Genomic DNA, 19,794 nt, shown 5'->3' with positions numbered 1-19,794 from the left:
CAGGACGTCATGCTTGTCAAATATGTGCAGAACGTTCAGAAAATGTCTTCGCTTTTGGGGCAGGGCCAGGGCTGGCCCTTTCCCAAACAGGCCTGAGCCGCAGGAGCGCTTAGTGGATGGCGCAGGGCGAGGGCACACACGTGCATGGTTCTGTCCTGGCACCTGCAGTGATGCTAGGGCATTGACACTGTTTGGAAAAGCACATGGAGATCTTGCCTTCAGCATTCTCCAAGAGTTTCCGGGCATCATCCAGCAGGGCATCCAGATAATGCAATCTGCGATCCCAATCTAGAAAGGAGCACAGATCAGAACCATTTCCATGGTGTGCACGGGTCTCCTTCAGCCTTCGGGAACTGGGCACTGCAAGGCAGTTGGGTACGGCCGTGGGAGCCCGGTGGCAATAGACACGGCCAGAGGTGCACAGGGGCCTGGGGAGCTCTGGGCTGGCTCCTGGTCACTCTCCATCCTCTTTGTAGGCCCAGTGCAACATCCCTGGAGGGGTGGCTGGACCAGCCCAGGGGGCACTGGGGCTCACTCACTCCCACAGCTGAAAGTCTTGCTAAAGCACCAGTGAAAAAATGCAGCAGGCAGCATCATATTCATCCCTGCCTCCCTCCTGCCATCTCTCTCTCCATCCTGAACTTCCTCTCTGTCTCTATTCCTCTTTCCCCGGGAATTGCTCCCCCGACCCAACAGGACAAAGCCAGTCCCTCTCAGGACACACTGGAGCCTTGCTCTCGCCCTCTGCCCTTTCCCCACCATGGGCACCCCGTGCAGTCTCTCCCAGGTTTAGGGACATCTCTCCCACGGAGGGACCCCAGCAGGACTGCTCAGTACCCGAGTGCCCTGAGCATAACAATTCCTCTGGGCTGTGCCGGTCTTGTCCCAGCTGTGCCCGCACTGCCAAACAGCAGAGAGGGCAGCTCAAGCCTCAGCAGGGCTCAGCAGGCCCAGAGGCACAGCAATTACCTCCTGTGCCTGTGCCTGGCATCGCCTCCCTTCCTGCAGCAGAGGCTGCCAATGAGCCACTGCTTCCTCCGGGAAACTCAGCCTTCAGCACAGCCTCTCCATCCACTTCTGGAGAAAGGAAGAGGGACAGCTGGATCAGGTGGGGCTGTTCCCCACTGGGAAGGTGGCAACTTCAGGAGCCAAGGCTTGCCAAAGACATGGTTAAGAATTAGGAAATCCCTATAACTTTTTGGGTGGGCCAGGTCCCTCCCTTCTCCGTACAGGCACCCCTCCTAATCTGCCTGGAGACTGGGAAATTGCAGGGGATCTCAGGCCCATGCTGCAGTTTGGGCTCCCTGTCATCTGGTGCCAAATGCCTTCCTGCAGAGGCTGGGGAGAAGCTGCAGCCAGGCCAGGCTGGCAAACAGCCCTGCAGGCCGTGAAAGCAGCAGCAGGGCAGCCAGTCTGCCATGGATCCCTTCCCGCTGTGCCGGGCACGGCGTGTCCAGATGTGCAGGGAAAGCCCCCAGCTGCTGAGTCCCAGGGGAAGGCCCAGGGACATAGACACACCTTGTCCGTTCCGCAGTTCCTTCAGCATTTGCCTCATGTGTTGGGATGGCTCATGGGGTTTCTTGTGTCCTGTAGCTTTGTTCTTTCCCGTTGGTGGACCTTAGAGGAACATAGTTCCGTTTCCCAGGAATGGATCCCACAAAGCCAGTGCTCAGCCTGTGGGGTCAGCAGGGACACACTACTCACCCCTGTGACGGGAGCTGGGCTTGCGTGCAACATCCACCAAAGGACCTGGGAAATTCCTCCCTGCAGACACACCTGTAACTCAACAGCCACAGAAGCTCCTGTCATCTCTGCAGATCTGCACGGGCAGCACGGAGCCGCAGGAGCGCTGAGGGCATGGCGCAGGGCGAGGGCACACACGTGCATGGTTCTGTCCTGGCACCTGCAGCCATGGCCCCCTGGTCGAGCTCTGGGCTCTGAGCTGGCGGCTCTCCCCGGGGGAAAGGCCTTGACCTACCCTCACCATATCCCAAAGGCTCAATCCTGAACGTGGGTTGGGAAGCCAGATCACTTTCACCAACAGGGTTATCTGCAAAGAAAGGCAGGACAGAACAGCTCCCGTGGCACTGTAGGAGATCCTCAGGCTGCACCAAGGCTCAGCCCTGGGGCACAGCCCTGGGCCCGGCCCCTTCCCTCTCTGCTCTACTCTGTGGCTGCACAGAGCACACGGAAGCACACACTGGCAATGCACACGGGAGGAAGATGGACAGCTAAATGCTCCTTCCTCCCACTGACAGCGATCCTGTGGGATCACTCAGGGCTTGAGAAGGGAGCAGGGCAGGTTTTCCCAATCTCAACAACCTTCAGACTGTTAAGGTAAATGGCACATGAGTGAGGTGCTGCCACACTGACACTGATTATTCTCTCAGGAAAAGGACATTGAGAACTTGCCTGCAGAATTTTCCATGGATTTCACACTGTCTTGTGCTAGGCCTCCCAGATAAGCCATGTCACGATCCCAATCTAGAGAGGAGCAGAGATCCGAACCATTTCCATGGTGTGCTGGAGTCCCCCTCTGCCTCAGGGAAATGGGCACTGCGAGGGGGTCGGGTAAGGCCATGGGAGCCAGATGTGAATGGCCATGGCCAAAGATGCACAGGGGCCTGGGGAGCTCTGAACTGGCTCCTGGCAACTCTCCACCCTCTTTGCAGGCCCTGTGCCACATCCCTGGAGGAGTGGCTGGACCTGCCCGGGGCCCATGGTGGTTCTGTCCCTCCCACAGGGGAAACCGCCACTAAATCCCTGAGGTAATCTGCAGCAGGCAGTGCCACAACTCTCCCTTCTTGCCTATCTCTGCTTGGTCAGCTCAGGCAGGCCAAGGAACAGTCAGACCCTCTCACACAGGTCAGGGCCTTGGGGAAGAGCTTCTGCCACACAGCCTCACCAAGGGCTGAGCCCAGCACAGCAATTACCTCCCGTGACTGTGCCCATGCCTGGAATCGCCTCCCTCCCTTCAGGAAATGCTGCCTTCCATAAAGCCTCTCTGTCCATCCCTTGAGAAAGGAAGAGGCACAGCTGGATCAGATGGAGCCATTACACATCGGGAAGGTGGAAACTTCAGGAGGCAATACTTGTCAAAGACATGGAAAAGGATCAGGATAAGGCCCGGGCACTTGGGGCTGTGACAGGGCTCTCTCTTTTCCAAACCACCACCCCTCCTGATCTTCCTGGGCACTGGGAAATTGCAGGGGATCTCAGGGAGTGCATGGCCCATGGTGCAGTTTGGGCTCCCTGTCAGCTGGTGCCAAATGCCTTCCTGAAGAGGCCGGGGAGAAGCTGCAGCCAGGCCAGGCTGGCAAACAGCCCTGCAGGCCGTGAAAGCAGCAGCAGGGCAGCCAGGCTGCCCTGGATCCCTTCCCGCTGTGCCGGGCACGGCGTGTCCAGATGTGCAGGGAAAGCCCCCGGCTGCTGAGTCCCAGGGGAAGGCTGAGGAAAATGCTCTCACCATTTCCTCCCTGCAGCAATCCTTTCAGCATTTGCCTCATGTATTCGGATGGCCCATGGGGTTTCTTGTGTCCTGTAGCTTTGTTCTTTCCCGTTGGAGGACCTTAGGGCAACATAGTTCCGTTTCCCAGGAATGGATCCCACAAAGCCAGTGCTCAGCCTGTGGGGTCATCAGGGAAACACTACTCACCCCTGCGACGGGAGCTGGGCTTGCGTGCAGTAACCAGCAAAGGACCTGGGACAGCCCTCCCTCCCTGCAGACACACCTGTAACTCAACAGCCACAGAAGCTCCTGTCATCTCTGCAGATCTGCACGGGCAGCACGGAGCCGCTGGAGAACTCGTGAGGGGATGGCGCAGGGCGAGGGCACACACGTGCATGGTTCTGTCCTGGCACCTGCAGCCATGGCCCCCTGGCCGAGCTTTGGGCTCTGAGCTGGCAGCTCTCCCAGGGGGAAAGGCCTTGACCTACCCTCACCATATCCCAAAGGCTCAATCCTGAAAGTGGGTTGGGAAGCCAGATCACTTTCACCAACAGGGGAATCTGCAAAGAAAGGCAGGACAGAACAGCTCCTGTGACTCTGCTAAAGTTTCTCCTTCAGGCCAGAGTGGCAGTGAGTGTCCCTGGGTGATTGGTACCCTCCAAGGCACTCCCTCAGCTCTGCCTTCCACTCAGCAGCAGGGGCAGGGGGACCATGTGCCTGCGGTGGCCCCACACTGGGATGGAAGGAGCCCCTTGCAGGGCAGTCAGGGGAGAAAGGACTCCCTGGAGCTGCCAGCAGCTCTAAACCCAGCCCCAGCCTGGGCCAGGGCTTGGCAGCAGCAGCAGGAGCAGCTCAGGCTCCCTGGGGCCAGCAAAGGAGCTGTGAAAGGCACAGCCCCGGGGAACAGCCCTGGACCCGGCCCCTTCCCTCTCTGCTCTTCTCCGTGGCTGCACAGAGCACCCGGAAGGACACACTGGCATGGCACCTGGGTGGAAGATGGAGAGCTAAATGCTCCTTCCGCCCACTGATAGCGATCCTGTGGGATCCCTCAGGGCTCTAGAAAGGAGCAAGGCATGTTTTCCAGATTCCTTCAGCCATGTGATTATGTTAAAGGAAAGGGCTCTTGAGTTAGCTGTTGCCACATTTACACTGGTTTTTCTCTCAGGAAAGGCACAGGGTGAACTTGCCTGCAGCATTCTCCAACATTTTCAAGCTCTCATCCAGCAGGGCATCCAGACATTGCAAGTTACCATCCCAATCTAGAAGGGAGCACAGATCAGAACCATTTCCATGAGGTGCTGGGGTTTCCTTCTGCCTTTGGCAACTGGGCACTGCAAGGGGCTCGGGTAAGGCCAAGGCAGCCAGATGTGAATGGACATGGCCAAAGCTGCACAGCGGCCTGGGGAGCTCTGGGCTGGCTCCTGGCCATTCCCCACCCTCTTTCCCTGCCCTATGTAACATTTCTGGGGAGGAAAATGGGGCTGCCCAGGGTCCCCGGGGTCTCTCTTCCTCCCACAGCAGAAACCCTCCCTAAAGCCCTGGGGAAAAGCATCCCCCAGCGCTTCCCGGGGAGCAGGGAGCGCTATCCCAGGAAAGGGGAGCCAGGCTTCCGGCTCACCTGCTTCCCACGGAGCAGCCTGGGCAGCCCTGGCAGGCAGGGCCACGGCCAGGAGGAGCAGGAGGAAGAGGCGCAGAGCAAGGGCCATGCTGCCTTGCCCTCTGCCAGTCCCGCAGCTCTTGCTGCCACCGCTGTCCTGACACCGCTGTCCCAGTGTCGGCACCACTGCTGCCAGCGCCGCTGCTGCCGCAACAGTTGTGCTCAGGGACTGACTGCCCGGTCGTTGTGTCAAACTCTATCCTTCCAACAAGTCGTCTAACTATGATCTAGCATTTATTTTCATTTGATTTGTCAAATCTCTCAGTTTCTGAAGTTGTTTGTGGATGGACACTGAATGGTCAGATAAGTTTATATACCACAGTCTTTCAAAATCTTCACAACTATGTCTATATGCTCGTACAAGAAAATTGATGGTGGTTCTGTTTTGTAAGGTTGTATGTTTGACAGCACTAACATCTGTCATGATGTCACTAATTGTAATGGAAGTAAGTACTGACTTCTTGACTAACGCCCTAACTGGTAGAATAGTTGTAATGCTTTACTTGAGGCAATTTGAGGTAGAAATAAAGCTGCTGTAATTCGTTTTGCAGGGCCCCAGGGACTGAAATTGTTATTACAGTTTTCTTTATAATGATGGGTAAATCTTTTTTTTTCTATGTTTTCTCTTGATAATTTTTTGCCATTAGGTAGGTGCCATTTCAGTGAGCTGTCTGATGCTACATGGGTACGTGGGCTGCCTTTAACTTTTCAGGGAATGCCCTGTTAGGCTCGATTTCTATAAATGAGCCAATGTCTTTTTGGCAGTTGCTGTGGGGACTCATACCCTTAGAGGGCACTGGGGTAGTGCAATTGCACCACAAACTTGAGCTGCTGTGTATCCAGGATGATGGGGCGTGACACTTAATTGTGGATCTCCCTGGTACTGAAACTCAGCACAAAATTCTATTGCTAAAGAAGCAAGAACTTCGAATACTTGAGGTTCAGGGGGTGCTTTAAGAAGATCAGGGGCCTAAGGATGTTAATTGATTATGTGCTTTGTCGCGTTGGTAGCTTCACATTAATATTTGTCACAATCAGCTACTGGCCACTCTTAACTGGTATCGGTACACTGACTAAACGGGTCGCAAAGGGTTTGTCTGGGTTCCAATTGGTCAGACGTGGTGTCTGAGCCTGCTGACTTGGCTAAAGCAACCTAAACATTCATTTTTAGCTGATCTACAGACATAGCTGCACTGTAAAAGTAAGTAAGTAAAACAAATAAGTGCCAGTATATCATTTGATCAAACTCTATGTTCTTGTTCAGCTGCTTTTTGGTAAAAGCTTTCTCATATGGTTCTCACACAAATCTTTTAGCATTTGTTTAGGGACTGGCTAATTCTAAGGCTCTAAACTGACCCTCTAACAGTCAATTTTTACAAATTTGGATATAGTTGGATTCTTTTTAACACGACACACACCACACTTTTGCAACAAGAGCTCTGTGATATTAACAATTTTCACAGTCCAAGCATCCACATAAAACTCAAGATTTGTAGTTTTTGTGTGTTGAACAGGGAATGTCTGGCATGAACCACAGTCTCTGTGCGGCTCACGTCGGTGTGCTCGTTTCCCTGCTCGTGGAATTGTCGGTGAGCTCTTGTGTGTGATATGGTTTCACGTTTCTTGCTGGGACCCACTTAGGTCCGGCACCTGTGGAAACACAAGCATAGCCTTTGCCCCAGGTTGCTAGTGGCAATGGTCCTTCAATTTGTCCTGTCTCAGGGTTTCTGATTAAAACTGGAGGATTTTCTTCCATTTTTGCCTGTGTGCTATTTGAAAAGTGCCTAAAAACTGGAGGATTAGGTTCTGCAAATGAGCTATTCAAAAAATGGAAGCCATATAAAGCTTTGCTCAACCTCATCTGAGGTGTTGCTTGGGCCTCTCCCCCTCTCTGTTGATCTCGAGTGCATTTTTGTGTGTGTGGTATCTTTTTAATAATTGCCTGACTTGTGGGGGACTGGGCAATTCTCATCCTTCAAAAATGTGGCCAATTTTGGAGCTATGTATGTGGGGCCATTGTCCGGTTTTACTTCTTGGGGTTCATCCGATGAAGCAAATGATTGCAGAAAATGTTGGCAAGCATGATTGGCTGTTTCCCCTGTGTGTGCAGAAGCAAAAACTGCACCTGAAAAAGCATCAGCAGACACACGAGTAGTTTTGAATTTTCCGGAAGATGGGCCTTTGGTTCTATCTATGGTTTGCCATAGCTGCAAACTTGGCAATCCTTGAGGGTTAACAGCTCCCGTAGAAACAGGAGGTTGTAGAAGTTGACAGTCAGGGCAAGCACCAATAACGGCTTTTGCTTGGCCCTTGGAGATGCAAAACATTTGCAAAAGTTCCTTCAGGGGGAGAGGACCTTGTTTGGGTGGTGGCAGCATCTGCACAGCAACAAGCTGGTAAAGCAGCTGTGACAGGGACTTTGCGCATGGACACGGAGATGGGAAATGTCTGGTACAGGTGTCCCAGACTGAGGTGTTTGGCCGATCCTGTGAAGCTGCAGAGGGACGCCGTTTGAGAGAGGAGGAGGCTGAGGCCCCAGTTGCAGCTGGAACAGAGAGACCCTCCTGCACAGCAGGAGATTCCCGCTGTGCTCAAAGTTTGCCTCTGAAGACTGAGAGGTGAGCTTGTCAGAAATCCCTGAAAACAACTGGGAAAAGGTTTTAAGTTGGTTGCTGCCACAAGGTACAAATCTCCAGTGGGAAATGAGCCTCTCCAGTATGCTGGGTGTCTTGGGATGAATTAGTTCTTCTAAGAGTAAAGATGACCAATTAAATGTAATTTTAGTCTTTATTCTAGAAGTTTAAAAGTGTTCTAAATTATTCTGAATTCTAAATCTACTTTGAAGAATACTGAGCTTCTGTGGAATAAAGGAAGAACTATTTGAGGATTTTTTTCCTACAAAAAAATATTTCTGAATATTTCTAAAAATTTCTAATGTGTAAAAATGAAAAACAAGGACAAAATGGGGTCCCTATTTCTCAGGAGCCCCATGTGGGGCTGCTGCCTGCCCAACCCGGCCGTGCCCAGACAAGCAGCTCTGCCAGTGCTGGTGGCAGCACACAGACACCTGAGCTGAAGCACAAAGACGTTGCTGGACTCAGGCCCTTCCCTGTCAGGAGGGCTGCGCCTCCTGTCCTGGCTGGTGAACAGGGCCAGCGCAATCGGGGACAGAGGGTCTTGTTCTGGGTGGTGGTGGTGGCAGCATGTCCTGAGCAATAATAATACACATGTGGCAGTGACAATGGACACGTGCTTCGAGATGCAGGATGACAGGTACAGTTCTCCCAGACTGAGGTGTTTGGCCGGTCTTGTGAAGCTGCAGAGGCGCTCCTGTGCAGAGAGGAGCGGCTGAGGCCCCCGGCTGCCAGTGGCACACTGGGACCCTCCTGCACAGCAGGGCCCAGAGCTGGCAAGGCTCCCCAGCACGGCTGGAGCGGCTGGCACAGCTTGGCCCAGCTGGACAGCTGCCCCTCAAGGCCCCGGCGAGCAGGGGACGGCTCTGGGCAGGCTCCCTGGCCAGGAGCGGGCCCCAGAGCGTGTCTGCCTTTCGAGGGCGATCTCGTCCCCGCTCTTTCTCCTCCCCACCTTTCCTTGCCTCTGCCCTGTGCCCCTGGGGCTGCTCTTGGCCAGAATTAATAATCCGTGATTGTTCTGTCAGGAAAGGGACATGGAGAAGTTGCTCCAGCATGCACCATGGTCTTCACACTGTGACCAGCCAGCACTTTCAGTCAATCCATATCTCGATCCCAGTGTAGACGGGAGCGCAGTCCAGAACCGTTTTCATGCTGTGCTGGGTTCCCGGCGTGCTTTAGGGAACTGGGCAATGCAAGGAGCTCCTTCGTCAGTGCGAGAAGGCACGGCCTGACTTGTAGCCTCCAGTGCCCCAGAGAACCGCCGTGGCTGTAAAGGTGTTTGGCTGCAGCACAAGGCCAGGGCGTAGCGAGGCCCTTGTCGTGCCCCCGGCGTTGCTCAGCAGCCCCATCGGAGCCCGGGGCCGCGGCCATTCACCGCCGGAGCCGGAGAGCCCGGGGCCAGCGCAGCTGCTTGGGCAGTCGCTGCTTGGAGGGACACGGGCCAAACCCATCCCTGAGCAGCCCCTGCCAGCCCTGGCCCTCCCTGCCCTGTGACAGCTCCTCCAGCTCAAGAACACATAGCCAGGCCCTCTCAGGACACACTGGAGCCTTGCTCATGCCCTCTGCCCTTTCCGCACCATGGGCACCCCGTGCAATCTCTCCCAGGTTTTGGGACATCTCTCCCACGAAGGTTCCCCTGCAGGACTGCTCAGTACCCAAGTGCCAGGAACATAACAATTCCCGTGGGCTGGGCTGAGCTGGTCTTGTCCCGGCTGGGCAAGAGTAAACATTATGAATTAAAAACAATTTTTTTTTTTGTTTGTATTGCCAAAGTGTCAGAAGATTCTAGGTATCTGCAACTGTAAAACTCCTTTGACAAACACAGAACTCTTGAAGTAAAGTGGAACAAATATCTGGGGTCTCCATTCTATGAAAAACTTTTATTAGATGCTACAAATGAAACACTTATATAACTTTTTCAAAATGCAAAACAAAGATAACATGAGGTTGCTGTTAGCCCCAGGAGCCCCATGCCTGGCTGCTGCCTGTCCACCAGACAAGCAGCTGCGCCAGTGCTGGAGGTAGCACACAGACACATGAGCTGAAGCCCAAATATGTTGCTGGAATCAAGCCTGTGACAGATGAGTAATGTGATAGTTGACTCTCACAATTAAAAGACAAATATAATGTATGTATGTAAAGAGAAGTTTTACAGAGTTCTGTTTTACCCCCCTTTGTGTTGTTCTCATGGAGCGACCTGAGTTCGGGACATTGAAGAGGGTCACCTTGTTACAAGAGCAGCACCTGAGCTCCAATTGAGATGTAAGGAAGTAAACTCCACCGCTGGACAGCAAAAAAGGAGTTGATGGACAGAACTTTAAGAAGGGCAAAAGAATTAAAAGGCAAAACCTCCATTGTGTGGATGAGCACATGGACAGGGAAAATCCACTACGCCGGGCACTCTAATATTTTATGTATTCAGTCTCCGGTTGTATTTTTAATAAATTTTTAATAAACCTCCTACATTTTTAGCAGTCAGTATAACTTTTCTAACAAACCATTCCCTGGTTGGAGGGCTGCACCTCTTGCCCTGGCAGGACAGCAGGGCCAGTCCCTTCTGGGAGAGAGGGTCCTGTTCTGGGCGGTAGTTGCAGTGTACTTCCATCAAAAGGCTCGTAATGGAGCGGTGGAAGGGACAATAGACACTGGTAAGGAGGTGCAGGATGACAGGTCCAGTTCTCCCAGACTGAGGTGTTTGGCCGGTCTTGTGAAGCTGCAGAGGCGCTCCTGTGCAGAGAGGAGCGGCTGAGGCCCCCGGCTGCCAGCGGCACACTGGGACCCTCCTGCACAGCAGGGCCCAGAGCTGGCAAGGCTCCCCAGCACGGCTGGAGCGGCTGGCACAGCTTGGCCCAGCTGGACAGCTGCCCCTCAAGGCCCCGGCGAGCAGGGGACGGCTCTGGGCAGGCTCCCTGGCCAGGAGCGGGCCCCAGAGCGCGTCTGCCTTTCGAGGGCGAACCCGTCCCCGCTCTTTCTCCTCCCCACCTTGCCTTGCCTCCGCCCTGTGCCCCTGGGGCTGCTCTTGGCCAGGCAGCCTCAGTGGGAGCCAGCACTGGCTGCAGCCCCAGCGGGCCCCCCAGGCCAAGGCCCAGCAATGAAGAGGCCAATGAAAGCCCTGGGCAGCAGCAGAACCCTCAGCAGAGCTCTTTGGACAACCACGGACCGGCCACAACTCCACTGCAGCCTCACTGGGAACGTTCCCTGTCTACATTAGGCTTTCAAAAGAAACTATTTGAAAGAATGATGAACAAAACACCCACCATTTTCTCTTCCAGCAACACCAGATTCCAACACAGCATAAAATAAAGACCAGCTCCAAAAGAAACAGGCCTGCCATTAACCCTAGCCAGCAGCCTGTTCCCTTACAGACACCCGTTCCAATGTCCTTCTGGGAATCGGGAACCCGTGTTGTGGGGCCGGCTGCATCTGTGGGAGCAATGGGGAGCATGAGTCCGTGCTGTGCTGCACTGCTGAGCTGGCAGCACGGTGGATACGGCCAGGACGTCCTCTGCTTCCCCCAGAGCTGGGGCCTGCAGGCACCTTGCCGCCCCTCGGCACAGGCTGTGCCACCCAGCAAAGCCCAGCCGGCCGGGAGGAGAGCCCGGGGCCAGCGCAGCTGCTTGGGCAGTCGCTGCTTGGAGGGACCCAGGCCAAACCCATCCCTGAGCAGCCCCTGCCAGCCCTGGCCCTCCCTGCCCCGTGACAGCTCCCCCAGCCCCAGGGGGCAGAGTCAGGCCCTGTCAGGAGCCAGTGCAGCCCCTGCCCAGTCAGGAGCCAGGGCTGGCTCTGGCCCTGGGCTCGCAGCAGGGCTCCCGCTCGGGGCTGCTCCTGTGCCTTGGGCCTCTGGGCGCTCAGGGCCAGCTGCGGGAGCAGCTGCCGCGGGAGGGGCCTTGGTGCCCGAGTCCCGATTCCCCGGGGCTGGGAACGAGCTCCAGAGGCCTCGAAGCCGAGGCGCCTCCAGCTTTGGCTGCTGCCGGGCCGTGCAAGGGCAGGGCCTGGGGGAAGAGCTGCTGCCACACAGCCCCGCTGAGGGCTGAGCCCGGCTGAGCCCGGCACAGCAATTACCTCCTGTGCCTGTGCCCGTGCCTGTGTCCGTGCCTGGCATTGCCTTCCTTCCCCCAGCAGAGGTGGGCACTGAGCCACTGCTTCCTCCGGGATGCGCCTCCTTCTGCAGAGATGTTGTGTCCACCACTTGAGAAAGGAAAAAGGACAGCAGGATCAGATGGAATCATCCACCATTCAGGGAGGGGGCATCTTCAGGAGGCAAAGCTTTTCAAAGTCATAGTTAAGGATCAGAAAAACATCGGGGTTTTTGAGACTGGGCCAGTACCCTCCCACCTCCAAACAGCTGCTGTGACTGAGCAGAACTCCTGAGGGGATGGCGCAGGGCGAGGGCACACACGTGCATGGTTCTGTCCTGGCACCTGCAGCCCAGCTTTGGGCTCTGAGCTGGCAGCTCTCCCAGGGGGAAAGGCCTTGACCTACCCTCACCATATCCCAGAGGCTCAGTCCTGAACGTGGGTTGGGAAGCCAGATCACTTTTAGCAACAGGTTCAGCTGCAAAGAAAGGCAGGACAGAACAGCTCCTGTGACTCTGCTGAAGATTCTCCTTCGGGCCAGAGTGGCAGTGAGTGCCCCTGGGTGATTGGTGCCCTCCAAGGCACTCCCTCAGCTCTGCCTTCCACTCAGCAGCAGGGGCAGGGGGACCATGTGCCTGCGGTGGCCCCACACTGGGATGGAAGGAGCCCCTTGCAGGACAGACAGGGGAGAAAGGACTCCCTGGAGCTGCCAGCAGCTCTAAACCCAGCCCCAGCCTGGGCCAGGGCTTGGCAGCAGCAGCAGGAGCAGCTCAGGCTCCCTGGGGCCAGCAAAGGAGCTGCGAAAGGCACAGCCCCGGGGAACAGCCCTGGGCCCGGCCCCTTCCCTCTCTGCTCTTCTCTGTGGCTGCACAGAGCACACGGAAGCACACACTGGCATTGCACACGGGAGGAAGTTGGACAGCTAAATGCTCCTTCCTCCCACTGACAGTGATCCTGTGGGATCCCTCAGGGCTTGAGAAGGGAGCCGGGCAAATTTTCCTGAATCCATCTGCCCTGAGAGTGCCTTAAGGGAAAGGGCAAATGTGTGAGCTCTGGCCTCCTTGTCTCTGCTTATTCTGACAAGATGGTACATTGAGAACTTGCCTCCAGCATTTCCCAAGAGTCTCAAGCCATAATCCAGCAGGGCTTCCAGATAATCCGTGTCCTGATCCCAGTCTAGAAGGGAGCTAAGATCAGAGCCATTTCCATGGTGTGTTGGGATCCCCTACTCACTCACAGAACTGGGCACTGCAAGGGGGTCAGGTAAGTCTGTGGGAGCCAGATGAGAATGGAGATGGCCAAAACTGCACAGGGGCCTGGGGAGCTCAGGGCTGGCTGCTGGTCAACCCCCATCCTCTTTGCAGGCCCAGTGCAGCATCCCTGGAGAGGAAACTGGAGCAGCCCACGGCCCATGGGGATTCTCTCACTTGTACAAAGGAAACTTTCTTTTAATCCCTTGGGAAAACTGCAGCAGGCAGTGCCGCAAATATCCCTCCCCAACGCCCTCCCTCCCTCCCTCCCTCCTGTCCTACCAACCACCCGCCCTCCTTCTGCTGGCACACCTGCCCCAGCCCAAGGGCACATAGCCAGGCCCTCTCAGGACACACTGGAGCCGTGCTCTCGCCCTCTGCCCTTTCCCCACCATGGGCACCCCGTGCAGTCTCTCCCAGGTTTAGGGACGTGTCTCCCACGGAGGGACCCCAGCAGGACTGCTCAGTACCCGAGTGCCCTGAGCATAACAATTCCTCTGGGCTGTGCCGGTCTTGTCCGGGCTGTTCCCGCACTGCCAAGCAGCAGAGAGGGCAGCTCAAGCCTCAGCAGGGCTCAGCAGGCCCAGAGGCACAGCAATTACCTCCTGTGCCTGTGCCTGGCATCGCCTCCCTTCCTGCAGCAGAGGCTGCCAATGAGCCACTGCTTCCTCCGGGAAACTCAGCCTTCAGCACAGCCTCTCCATCCACTTCTGGAGAAAGGAAGAGGGACAGCTGGATCAGGTGGGACTGCTGCCCATTGTGGAGGTGGCATCTTCAGGAGGCAATGCTTGTGAAAGGCAAGCATGGTTAAGGATCAGGAAATCCCTATAAAATTTCTGGGTAGGCTACGACCCACTCCCTCCTCCAAACCACTGCTCCTCCTAATCTGCCTGGGGACTGGGAAATTGCAGGGGATCTCAGGGAGTGCATGGTCCATGCTGCAGTTTGCGCTCCCTGTCAGCTGGTGCCAAATGCCTTCCTGCAGAGGCTGGGGAGAAGCTGCAGCCAGGCCAGGCTGGCAAACAGCCCTGCAGGCCGTGAAAGCAGCAGCAGGGCAGCCAGGCTGCCCTGGATCCCTTCCCGCTGTGCCGGGCACGGCGTGTCCAGATGTGCAGGGAAAGGCCCCGGCTGCTGAGTCCCAGGGGAAGGCTGAGGAAAATGCTCTCACCATTTCCTCCCTGCAGCAATCCTTTCAGCATTTGCCTCATGTATTCGGATGGCCCATGGGGTTTCTTGTGTCCTGTAGCTTTGTTCTTTCCCGTCGGAGGACCTTCAAGCAACATAGTTCCGTTTCCCAGGAATGGATCCCACAAAATCATTGTTTAGCCTGTGGGGTCACCAGGGACACGCTACTAACCCCTGCGACGGGAGCTGGGCTTGCTTGCAACATCCACCAAAGGACCTGGGAAAGTCCTCCCTGCAGACACACCTGTAACACAACAGCCACAGAAGCTCCTGTCATCTCTGCAGATCTGCACGGGCAGCACGGAGCCGCAGGAGAACTCGTGAGGGGATGGCGCAGGGCGAGGGCACACACGTGCATGGTTCTGTCCTGGCACCTGCAGCCATGGCCCCTTGGCCGAGCTTTGGGCTCTGAGCTGGCAGCTCTCCCAGGGGGAAAGGCCTTGACCTACCCTCACCACCTCCCAGAGGCTCAGTAATGGGTATGGGTTGGGAAGCTGCACCACCTTCACCAACAGCTTCAGCTGCAAAGAAAGGCAGGACAGAACAGCTCCCGTGGCGCTGTAGGAGATCCTCAGGCTGCACCAAGGCTCAGCCCCGGGGCACAGCCCTGGGCCCGGCCCCTTCCCTCTCTGCTCTTCCCCGTGGAGGAAGAGCTCATGGAAGCACACACAGGCAATGCATACGGGAGGAAGGTGGACAGCTAAATGCTCCTTCCTCCCACTGACAGCGATCCTGTGGGATCACTCAGGGCTCCAGAAAGGAGCAGGCCAAGGCTTCCAGAATCCTTCAACCCCGACTTAACCCTAATGAAAATGGCAGATGAGTGAACTCTTGCCTCCTTGACTCTGATTATTCTGTCAGTAAAAAGAGAAAGTTAGAACTTCTCTCCAGCATTCTCCATGATCTTTAAAGTGTCCTTCATCAGCACTTGGAAATAATTCAATTTGCGATCCAAATCTAGAGGGAAGCAGCGACCAGACCCATTTCCACGGTGTGCTGGGATCCCTTCTGCATTGGGGAACTGGGCACTGCAAGGGGGTCAGGTATGGCTATGGGATCCAGATTTGAATGGACATGGCCAAAGCTGCATAGGGGCTTGGGAAACTCTGGGCTGGCTCCTGGTCACACCCCACCCTCTTTCCCTGCCCTGTGTGACATTTCTGGAGAGGAAAATGGGGCTGCCCAGGGTCCCCGGGGTCTCTCTCCCTCCCACAGCAGAAACCCTCCCTAAAGCCCAGGGAAAAGCATCCCCCAGTGCTTCCCGGGGAGCAGGGAGCGCTGTCCCGGGAAAGGGGAGCCAGGCTGCCGGCTCACCTGCTCCCCGCGCTTGCAGCGGAGCAGCCTGGGCAGCCCTGGCAGGCAGGGCCACGGCCAGGAGGAGCAGGAGGAAGAGGCGCAGAGCAAGGGCCATGCTGCCTTGCCCTCTGCCAGTCCCGCAGCTCTTGCTGCCACCGCTGTCCTGACACCGCTGTCCCAATGTCAGCACCACTGCTGCCAGCGCCGCTGCTGCCACAGCAGTTGTGCTCAAGGACTGACTGCTCGGACGTTGTGGTGCTGTGCAACCACGGGGCTCTGGCACCTCTGTGACCTCAGAGCCTGCTGTGACCTCAGCCTGCTGTGACCCCAGAGCCTGCTGTGACCTCATGGCCTTGGCTGTACCCCCAGAGTGTACCCCCATCTATATAAACGGACTGCCCTGACTGTAAATGTTTTGTTTCATCAAAGGGCCATTTCTCAGCAAAACCTTTGTTTTGCCAGCTGACATTGCTGGCCAGGCTGTGTGCCTGAAGCTGCTCAGAATTCACAGAATTCATACAAAATTCACAGAATGACCATGTTGGAAGAGACCTTCAAGATCATCGAGTCCAACCCATGTCCCAGTACTTGAACTAAATCATGGCACCGAGTGCCACGTCCAGTGTTTTTTTAAACACGTCCAGGGACGGTGACTCCACCACCTCCCCGGGCAGGCCATGCCTGTACTTTATCACTCTTTCCGTGAAAAACCTTTTCCTAACGTCCAATCTACATTTCCCTTGGTGCAGCTTGAGGCTGTGTCCTCTGGTTCTGTCAGTTGCTGCTTGGAGAAAGAGCCCAACCCCACCTGAGCACAGCCACCTTTCAGGAAGTTGTAGAGTGATAAGGCCACCCTTGAGTCTCCTTTTCTCCAGGCTGGACACCGCCAGCTCCCTCAGCTGCTCCTCACAGGGCTTGTGTTCCTGGCCCCTCACCAGCCTCGTTGCCTCCTCTGGATGTGCTCGAGTGTGTCAATGTCCGTCCCAAACGGAGGGCCCAGAACCGGACACGGCACTCAAGGTGTGCCCTGACCAGCGCCAAGCACAGGGGCAGAATGATCTCCCTGCTCCTGCTGATCCAGGCCAGGAGCCATTGGCCTTCTTGGCCACCAGGGCACACTGCTGGCTCATGTTCAGCCGGCTGTCGACCAGTTCCCCCCAGGTCCCTTTCTGCCTGGGCACTGCCCAGCCACACCGTCCCCAGCCTATAACGCCGCAGGGGGTTATTGTGGCCAAAATGCAGGAGTGGGTACTTGGACTTACTAAACTTCATCCTACTGGACTCTGCCCATCCATCCAGCCGTTCCAGGTCTCCCTGCAGAGCCCTCCTGCCTTCCAACAGATCGACACACACTCCCAGCTTGGTGTTGTCTGCAGATTTACTGATGAAAGACTCAATCCCCTCATCCATGGGGTCAATAGAAACATTGAACAGAGCTGGCCCCAGCACAGAGCCCTGGAGGACACCAGTGCTGGCTGGCTGCCAGCTGGAATGCAGCACCGCTCCCCACCACTCTCTGGGCCCGGCCATCCAGCCAGTTCTGAACCCAGCTCAGAGTGCTCCTGTCCCAGCCGTGGGCTGCAGCTCTTCCAGGAGTGTGCTGTGGGAGACAGTGTCAAAGGCCGTGCTGGAGTCCAAACAGACAACATCCACAGCCTTTCCTGCATCCAGCAGGTGGGTCACTTGGTCATAAAAGGAGATCAGGTTGGTCAGACATGACCTACCCCTCCTAAACCCTTGCTGGCTGGGTCTGATACCCTGGCCATCCTGTAGATGCTGTGTGATGACACTCGGTATAAACTGTTCCATGACCTTACCGGGTACTGAGGTCAGGCTGAGTGGCCTGTAATTACCAGGATCCTCCTTCCTGCCCTTGTTGTGAATGGGTGTGACACTGTGCAGCTTCCAGCCATCTGAAACCTCACCAGTGAGCCAGGACTGCTGGTAAATGATGGAGAGTGGCTTTGCAAGCTCATCTGCCAACTCCCTCATCACCCTGGGCTGCATCCTATCTGTTCCCATGGATTTATGAACGTCTAAACAGCTCAGCAGTTCTGACTGCCTCCTCCTGGATAACAGGGGGCCCATTCTGCTCCCTGGCTCCATCAACCAACCCAGGAGGACAGCTGTCCTGGGGACAAGTCATTCCCACTAAGGACTGAGGCAAAGAAGGCGTTAAGCACCTCTGCCTTCTCCTGATCTGCAGTTACTAAGTTCCCTCCCACATCTAATAAAGAACAAAGGTTGGTCTTACCCTTCCTTTTACCAGTGATGCATTTGCGAAAACAGTTTTATTACCCTTTACAGAAGTTGTCATTTTAAGTTCAAACTGAGCTTTGGCCTCCCTAATTTTTTTTTCCTACATGCTTTAGCAACCCCCTTAAATTCTTCCGGAGAGACCCGACCCTCCTTCCAAAGATGATACATCCTCCTTTTATTCCTAAATTCCTCCAAAACCTCCTTGCCCATCCAGGCTGGGCATTTGCCTCGTCGACTCATCTTTCGGCACCCAGGGGCGCCCTGCTCCTGTGCCCTCAAGATCTCTGTTTGGAAGCATGCCCACTTTTCCTGGACTCCTTTGTTTTTAAGGGCTGCTTCCCAAGGAACTCTCTGAACAAGTCTCCGAAACAGGCCAAAGTCTGCCCTCTGGAAGTCCAATGTAAAAGTCTTATTGACGTTCCTCCTGATTTCACAAAATAGCAAGACATCTTGATACCACGGTGTTCCCATGTCTGAGACGTAACATAAGGCAGACCACTCGTGTTTCCTCAGAAAAACAGCCTTGTTTATTGTCCGGAGCTTTCTTTTATAGCCCATTCAAAGCTCCCAGGTCGAGACAGCTCATTGGTCTATCTGTGTGCCCCGAGACTCTGAACCTATACAATGCCTGCATCCTAGGAGAGCTCCCACTGGCTGTGTGCTTCTGTCAGTCAAACACAGAGGCCGGTACACGGAGCTGAGCTGGACTGCTTATTATAACTTGATTAATGCTGACTACAGATCAGCTTGCCATGCAACAAATTCTATCATTTCATGATCACTGTGGCCCAAGCAGCCTCCAACCACCACATCTCTCCCCAGTCCACCTCCATTTGCAAACAGCAGATCTAACATAGTTCCTCCCCTGGGGGGCTCGCCCACCAGCTGCAACAAGCAGTTGTCCTCCACACACTCTACAGATTTCCTGGGCTGCTTTTTTTCTGCTGTATTGAGTTCCCAGCAGATGTCTGGCAAGTTGAAGTCGCCTACAAGAACAAGGGCTGATGATCCTGAAACATTCTCTAGCTGCTTATAGAATGAGTTGTCCACCTCTTCTTCCTGCCTGGGTGGATGATAACAGACTCTCAGTAGGATGTCAGCCTTGTTGGCCTTCCCCCTAATTCTTACCATAGGCATTCAACATTCTGCCAATTAGTTCCAATATCCATGGTGTCCAAAGCCTCCCTTTTTTATTCTTTAAATAAAGGGCCACCCCTCCACCTCTTCTCCCTCTCGTGTCTCTCCTGAAGAGCTTGTAGCTATCCAGGGCAGTGCTCCAGCCATGTGAGTCATCCCACCCTGTTTCTGTGATGGCAATCATAGCATAGCTCTGCAGCTCTGCTGCTGCACCATGGCCTCCAGCTCTTCTTGTTTGTTGCCCATGCTGTGTGCATTGGTGTGCATGCACCTCAGCTGGGCTGCTGATTCCATCCCTAACTCAGGCTTACCATCCTTGGGCCTGCTTCCAGAGAGCCCAGCTATATCCCCTTCCCCCTTGAAACCTAGTTTAAAGCCCTCTCAACAAGGTCTGCTAGCTCATCAGCTAAAAGCCTTCTGCCTTTAACAGAGAGATGGAGAGCATCTGGTTGCAGCAGGCCAGGTGCCATAAAAGTTGCCCCATGATCAAAGAATCCAAAATTCTGCTGCTGACACCAACCCTTGCAACACTCATTGATAGTTTGAGCTCTCCTGTTCCTTTCACCGTTTTTCCCAGCCACCAAAGGGTCTGAGGAAAGGACTACCTGTGCCCCCGTCCCATCAACCACTTGTCCCAGTGCCCTAAAGTCCCTTTTAATTGTCCTGACACTCCTCTTTTCAATCTCATCGCTGCCAGCCTGGAGTATCAGCAGTGGGTAATAATCAGAGGACTGAATCAGCCCAGGCAGTGTCTCAGTGATCTTTCGTCCCCGGGCCCCAGGGAGGCAGCAGACCTCCCTGTGGGGTGGGTTCGGTCGACGTACGGGGCCCCCTGCTCCCCTCAGAAGGGAAT

General features: G+C 55.2%; 1 long non-coding RNA gene across 1 annotated transcript; it reads right to left on the bottom strand.

Moving 5' to 3' along the window:
• Positions 1 to 1,634: 1,634 nt before the first annotated feature.
• On the bottom strand, positions 1,635 to 15,764 carry LOC137480369 (uncharacterized). The gene is made up of 3 exons (XR_011002849.1): positions 15,564 to 15,764; positions 14,699 to 14,770; positions 1,635 to 1,776 (listed from the first exon to the last, which is right to left on the bottom strand). It is a non-coding gene; the product is annotated as an uncharacterized lncRNA (long non-coding RNA).
• Positions 15,765 to 19,794: the final 4,030 nt, after the last annotated feature.

This window comes from Anomalospiza imberbis, chromosome 11 (assembly GCF_031753505.1).
Source record: "Anomalospiza imberbis isolate Cuckoo-Finch-1a 21T00152 chromosome 11, ASM3175350v1, whole genome shotgun sequence".
In the NCBI taxonomy this organism is placed as follows: domain Eukaryota; kingdom Metazoa; phylum Chordata; class Aves; order Passeriformes; family Viduidae; genus Anomalospiza; species Anomalospiza imberbis.
Note: the sequence above shows the minus strand (reverse complement) of the source record. Positions and strands in the feature narration are given on the sequence as shown.